Raw genomic sequence first — 7,681 nt, forward strand, 5'->3', positions numbered from 1 at the left:
TATTTTTGCCACAAGGGGCCAACAACCAAAGAAAATCATCATTTAAAACAAAGCCCAATAAAAAAGATTGACAAAAATTAAGTTTTCCAACTCTCATTTGAGAAAATCCCAACTATGAACATAAAACTCCCAAAAAACATAATCTAAGGATCAAAATCAATGAAAAGAGTTAAAGATTACCTTAGAGATGTTAATGGAATGAAAAACACTTGAATTTAGTTGGGTTTTGATGTAGAAACAATAAAACAGGGGTTTGGGAGAAGATGGGAGAAGTTTAAAACAAATGTCCCATGAAATGCCATTTAGAAGCTGATCTTGAAATTTTCGCTGGTAATTTCGTTGGTTAGAATCCCGCGAAATTTTACTGGTATTTCGCTAGTAAGCCTTACTCTCAAAACAGCCGCGAAACTCTCTGTGTAAAGCTGAAAAACTTGAGAATTTGACCATTTTACTCCCAGCTAAGCTTACACATGAAATGGGTCACAAAAACACCCAGAAAGCATGTTTTTCACACAAAAACAATTTGAAAAACATGGGTGATACAAATCACTTCCAAAAGCAAACAAAAAGAACAAAAATCTTTTTGGTTTGATCCACATATGGTTGAGCACACACACATCACATTTGAACATGTACAACCACACAAATGAAATAAGCATTCATTGAACATTAAACTTGTGTGTTGTGTGTGTGGATCAAGTGTGGAATAGTCCTTAGACTAGAGTGAAGTTTCAATGATCAATTCAATCAAGTCATACACAACTGATACGAAATCAAGTAGTCTATCTCAATTATAGAAATGAGCATATATGACCTCCTACAAGAGAATGATTACAAAATTTAGAAGTTTTTCATTTGGCTTCTGCATAGTTCATGACATTTGATCCTTTTTTGGATAATACATCTCTTTTTGAGATCAGTGATTGAAATTTTTGATATTTCAATATTGTGATTTAGCCATTGGCTTTTTTAGCACCATACATTTTAATTTAAAAGGTCGCTTTCTCTTTTTCCTAGTCAAATACTAGTATGTGCAATAGGCTTTTGCAGCTCATAATCTCTTTTTCATTTTGAGATTTACATTTGGAGAGCTCTATTTGCAAAAACATAAAAATAAAAGTGGGAAGATATATAGGCACAAGTCTATGCAAGTATCAAGACAAACAAGACTATTGACCAATCATTCATGACAAGCTTGAAGATCTATTTACAACAATCACACATAGATTTCAAGATTTCTCCCACAAAAATATATGTGCTCCGATACCAATTGAAATCTTGAAAATGTGTTAAAAAAACACAAGAGCTGCTTAGACCCCCAAATAAAAGTTATGGCTCGATAGATTTTACACTAACTTAATTCTAAGTGCGGAATAATGTAAATGCGAGTAGATAAACAAACAAGCTACTTTAACACATATTCATATAATCACAACAGTAAAATGAAATGTAAAAGAGTAGGGAAAAAGAATGCAAACACAGATAACACGCCGATGTGTTATCAAAGAGGAAAACGAAGAACTCGGCGAAAAAGCTCTCTGCCGCCGTCCAAGCGATAATCGATTCACTAGACAATCATTTGAGATACATGGGTTAGCAAAAGACCCTCCATGCCTAATCTACCCGCTGTACCTAAGCCCTCCAAGTTCCTATTCCAACAAGGCTTCTCAAAACCGTGTCTTGTCTAGCTCTTCGGATCCTGCAACAAGCTCCATGTTGCATCTGACATCCTTGGCTTCTTCCAATGCTTCCCAGCAACACCAAAAACACTCACTACACTAAAAAGGTGTGGATTGTGTTTGGGTATAAATCTCCTCTCAAGGTATGATAATGGGAGAGGGAAGGAGAAGAGGTTACAATGATTTCTCATTAAGGATGAGTAGCTCTCTCTCAAAAAGATGGGTGTGTGTTATAGAAAATCTATATAGGGTTTTTCTCTCTGAATGGCCTCCTTTACATTTGTAGGTAATGAGGGTATATATAGCATGGGTGAAGGGTAAACAAGTCACACTTAAAAAAACTTCCAAGTAGAAAGTTTCATGCTATCTCGCGAGAAGGCCTTACTCGTGAAACACTCGCGAAAACGATAGCCTGACACGACTCTTTAGCTTCCAGACATGTGCTTCTCAAGTGGCTCTTTCGTAGGTTAGCTTCTCATGAAATCCACTGATTCTTCACAAACTTGATACTAAACCCAATACAATAAAATCCCACAAAATACAAAGAATAAAATTAAAGCAATTACAACACTTTTTGTCATGGAATAAACCCAACATAAAACATAGTTGTAAATCACAACTTTACAGTTTGTCATTTTCATTTTCTTTTTGAGATCCTTCAGGCTTGGATCTCTTTTTATCTTGATCTCGAATCCTCTGATAGTCTTCACATTCCTTCTCAACAACTTTTGCAGTCTCTACTACCTTAGAATAAGCCTTCAATCATAACGCTACCATCCTAGTTCTGATACTTGGTCGTAGACCCCTTTGAAATTTCTTAGCCTTCCTAACATCATCAGACATAATATAAGGAGCAAATCAAGCCAACTCAGTAAATTTAGCCTCATACTGTAACACCGTTTTATTCCCTTGAATGAGCTCCATAAACTCCACTTCTTTCTCATCTCGTACACTTTCTGGAAAATATTTCTCATAAAAAGCATCAAGGAAAATAGTCCAAGTCAATATCTCATCTTCCTCAAGTGGCAAAGTCTTTTTAGAGGATCTCCACCAATGCTCTGCTTCCCTTTTCAGCATAAATGAAGCAAAAGAGACTTTTTGCACTTCAGTACAACCAACCACATCAAATTTTTCTCCATTTGCATTATCCAAGTCTCTGCTTCTATAGGATTAGGGTTTCCTAAAAATGAAGGAGGACCCATTTTCCTGAATTGCTCAATGGTACATCTTCAATCTCAGCATCTTTGGGCTTAGCTGTTCCACTAGTACTAACATGTTTTTCCACCACTTCTACAAGACTTCTAATAGCATTAAAAACACCCTCAAGGTTTTCAGGATTTGACTTAGAACTAGAAGGGGTAGAATTGCGGGGTGACATTTTCCTATAACTAAACAAACAACACCTTAGAGTTGGATAAACCCCAAAGAAAAATCATAGAATACAAGAGATACTAAAGATTTCACTATTCTTATGATCCTAAGCATACAGGCACACAACTTCTAAAAATTATCAAACCCATAAAAATACCCATTGATTATCCAATGATTCAAGCCTATTCTTCCACATCCTATACAAAAACATCAGAAGTCCTAATTGTCTACAGAATCATAACCTGGCTCTAATACCATATGTAACGACCCAAGGAAAAGCGCTAGCCACATCTGTGCTATACCTCAAAAGGACTAATCACAATTGAGGCTCCTTGTAGTTGTTAATAAAGCCCAGATTTACCCAGTAAATACCCGATGTGGGACTCATCACACACCCACACACATCACACAATCAATCAAATTGGGGCATCACAATCTCCCCCACTTAAATCCCTAACGTCCTCGTTAGGGTCCACTTTGTGGGTAGTGTCTCTGAGCCCACACAGGGTTACTGGGCCGGCTCTGATACCATATGTAACGACCTAAGGAAAAGCGTTAGCCACATCTGCGCTATACCTCAAAAGGACAAGTCACAATTAAAGCTCCTTATAGTTGTTAATAAAGTTCAAATCTACCCAGTAAATTCTCAATGTGGGACTCATCACACACCCACACACTTCATACAATCAATCAAATTAGGGCATCACATGATATCTGTTGAGCTTCCGTTGTCAATAAGTACCTGGTGGATGTTGAATTCCTCTACTCTGAGCATGATTACCAGTAAATCGTCATGGGGTTGTCTAATGCCAGACCGTGTCTCTCTAAGAAGATGATATCAGGTTCGTCATTCCTTGGCATCTTTATTGGAGGGAGTCATGAATGGTCACTATTTATTTCTCTCTCATGGGCTTTTTTCAGGGACTTCAACGTTCCGCCTACCATCAATCCTCTTAAGATCATCTTTATCTCTTCTACAGGAGGTTTGCTATCTCCTGCTTCTCAATCTCTGTCTTTATCATCCTTCTGTTGGTGTCCATGGGGCTTCATTTTCCTGACATACTTCTGTAACTTCCCTTACTGGATCAAAGTCTCCACCTGGTCTTTTAAATGTCTACACTCATCGGTGCGATGTCCGTGGTCCTGGTGGAATCTACAGTACTTGTTCTTGTCTCTTCTTTCTATTGGAGTATTGATTGGCTTCGGCCATTGCAGGGAGGGATTGTCCCTTATCTGCATCAAGACTTGCTCAATTGGCATTATTAGAGGGTAAGGTTAGTGAACTTTGGCCCCCTATCTAGAAGTTCCTTCTTCTTTTCTGCGATCTACCCAACACTTTGTATTTCCTTCTTCTTATCACGATTGCTACTTGTTTCATCGTCTTTCTTCCTTTTTCCTTTCATTTCTTTTGCAAGCACCACATCTTCTGCATTCATGTACTTTTGAGCTTTTTGAAGCAATTCCATGACCGTTTTTGGTGGGCTTTTGGTGATTGAGAAGAAAAAAATCCCCGGGTAGCAATCTTGCTTGGAAAGTTGTTAGGATGACTTGATTTTTAGTTTCGTCTACTTACAGTAGCTCCTTATTGAATTGGGTCACATACTGTCTTAGTGATTCTCCTTCTGCCTGTTGAATGTTAAGAAGATGACCGGTTGGCTTCTTGTGTCTTTGCCCCCCAATAAAATGACGAGCAAAAACCTTGCTAAGTTGTTCAAAATTTGCAATAGTTCCTGGGGGTATCTTGCTGAACCATACTCTGGCTGCTCCTTTCAATGTCGTTGGGAATGCCCTGCACATCACCTCGTCTGGGGTCATTTGCAATGGCATCAGTGTCTTGAATGATTCAATGTTAGCCAAACCGCCTTCAATGCTCAAGTCAGTAAGAGAGAGATTTTAGAGAGAATTGACTGGAGAATGATTTTCGTAGAGTATTTTCTGTGTACCTTTAACTTTTGTTACCTTCTTTTTTTTATAGTTGCGTGTCTCATTAATCGGCAATGAATTGTTATATTTATACTCAACGGCTAGTGCATTACAAAATCTTGGTCTGAAGTTCACAATTCACTCTATGACCGTTACTCCGTCCATTACACTTTATCTTCAATGAGCGTAATAAATGCGTAACGTCTTCTCTTGGTTAATGATGATCTCAAATGAATGATAATCATAAATTTTTGACTCATCAGTTTCCAACCACCCCCTAAAAAAAAAAAAAAAAAAAAAAAAACTTTCCCAAAATTTTTTTTAATGAAATTTTTTTCCAAGAATTACAATAGATGTTTTCTCAAAAATATATTTCCAAAAATATGGTTCCCAAGAAAAGCCTTTTTACAGTAAAAAAAAAAAAGCCTTTTTTCCGAAAATCCCCTTTCTAAAAAACAAAATGGTTTCCATGAAAGATGTTTTTCGAAAACACCCAAAAACTCACTATAATTCCAAAATGAAAATTTTCATCCAAAAAAAAAAAAATACACCCAAAATCATCACATTCAGGAATCAAATTCTAAGTTCTAGTTATCTAGGCATAATCTTGATCGAACAACATTCCATGGAAATTATGTAGAAGCCTCATTAATCAATATTTTAAGGAGAAGACGCGACAGTTGTTAAAATTTCCACATTTAAATGAGACTATGGATACATCATTTTGCAACCTTAATTCTCTCTCTTTTTTTTAATACTTTTTTTTAGCACTAGGGAGCAATATGGTACATTTACCAGAGTAAAAATTCCAAAAATGAACTTGACCATAAATTCTATATTTGGATTGTACTAACACAGTAACACTAAATTACTTTTACTTGAACAATAAATCATATCGACCTTAGATTAACAATAACATATTGCATCAAACTAAAATATACAGTTCAAACCTCAAGTGCATGTACAAGGAGACAAATTTATAAGCAAAAGATAGTGAAGATCTTTGTACACGCCTAAAGAACTACTTGGTCCCAAGTGTTAGGAACCCATAGGTATAACTCACCCTTAAAAACCGACTTACAAGGGAAGGATGCTCAAGAGCTTATAAACACATAGTTAAGTTTACACTTAATCCATGTGGGACACTAGAATCATAACATACCACCACACTTTACAGCCAATGTCCACGACGGCTCACTCTAGAGACACTGACCCGATGATAGCTCTTTCTCTTTTGGTGGCTCCACTCACCTATCAGTCATTTTAATCTAGCCTCTAAGTCGGCCCCTCTGATATCCGACCACCAAACCACAACTCATTTGATCACATATTTAATGAGCTACATCCGATTACTCGACATGGTGGTTGGCTTTGATATCAAATATTAGGAACCCATAAGTAGAACTCACCCTTGAAAACCGGCTTGCAAGGGGAGGGTGCCCAAAAGCTTATAAACACATAATTAAGCTTACACTTAATCAATGGAGGACACTAGGATCATAACACCAAGTTATTGACTACTTCTTAAGAATTCAACTAATGATCTCTAAAAGTGCTATGTTTGTGGTCTTAATAAGTACTTTGGTTTGTTTGTCAAGTTTGTGGTGGTCTTCTTATGTTGATTAAGACCTCTATTTGTACTTGAAGTATTGACAGTTATTATGCCATGTCTATCTTTGGTGTGTTTACCATGCCACGTGTCCCATGTTTGTGAGGATTTGGTAACCTCTTGTTATTGCTTGAGGTATCCACATTCTACTCCCCTCATTTTTCTTCAGTGATGAATTAAATTGGAACCATTATAGCAATTGCTATCCCCCTCATGCCACTCACGTGCCCTTATTTTAATGGGATAGCTTGAGGTAACTGTCTAACTTAATTTTTCCATGATCTATGTCACCTGTTTCCACACTCACTAATTCTGGTGTTCAAGTTGGGGTTGATTTTGGAATTTAGTTTAATATTTAACAAATTTATGACTTTTTACTTTTTAGTATTATAATTTTCTCTAAATTTCATTTTGGTTTAATTGATTTCTCAAATCAATTATGAGTCCTTTACATGTTTGATGAATTTTTTTTTTTTTTCCATAAAATCAAAAGAGCTTGACCATATTTGGGTGGCTATACAAACTAAGCTCCATGTGGTTTATCATAACCAAGTCTCACATTGTTTGGTCATTTAAATCTGAAATCTATGTTTAATGTTTCTTATTTTTAATTTGTTTATTATTTTTAATTTGTTTATTATTTTTATTGATATTGATGTTGGTAGAAAATAGCTAGCATGGGTTTTTTATTTCTCATGTCAGATGACATTTAAATTAGGTCCTATATATATATATATATATATATTAAAATTTAGGCGAGAATACTATTTTCATCCTTACATTTTGATCCTATTCCCGTTTTGGTCCTTACTTTTTTATTTTACCACTTTTAGTCCCTAAATGAAAAAAGTGTTCCATTTTTGTCCCTACCGTTACTTACTTAACAGAAATATCCTACGTACAAACAAAGTGCACTGTTAACACAGCAAATGTTAACGTATCTATTAAAATAATATTAAAAAAATTTATTTGACTTTTAAAAAATGCCACGTAAGCAATTTAATTTTTTTAAAAAAGGTCAAAAATTAAAAACTTCTAATTTCTTAATTTTAATTTAAATTGAAAAAAAAAAAAAAAAAAAAAAAAAAAAAAAAAAAAA

Source organism: Quercus robur, chromosome 2 (assembly GCF_932294415.1).
Source record: "Quercus robur chromosome 2, dhQueRobu3.1, whole genome shotgun sequence".
Lineage (NCBI taxonomy): Eukaryota > Viridiplantae > Streptophyta > Magnoliopsida > Fagales > Fagaceae > Quercus > Quercus robur.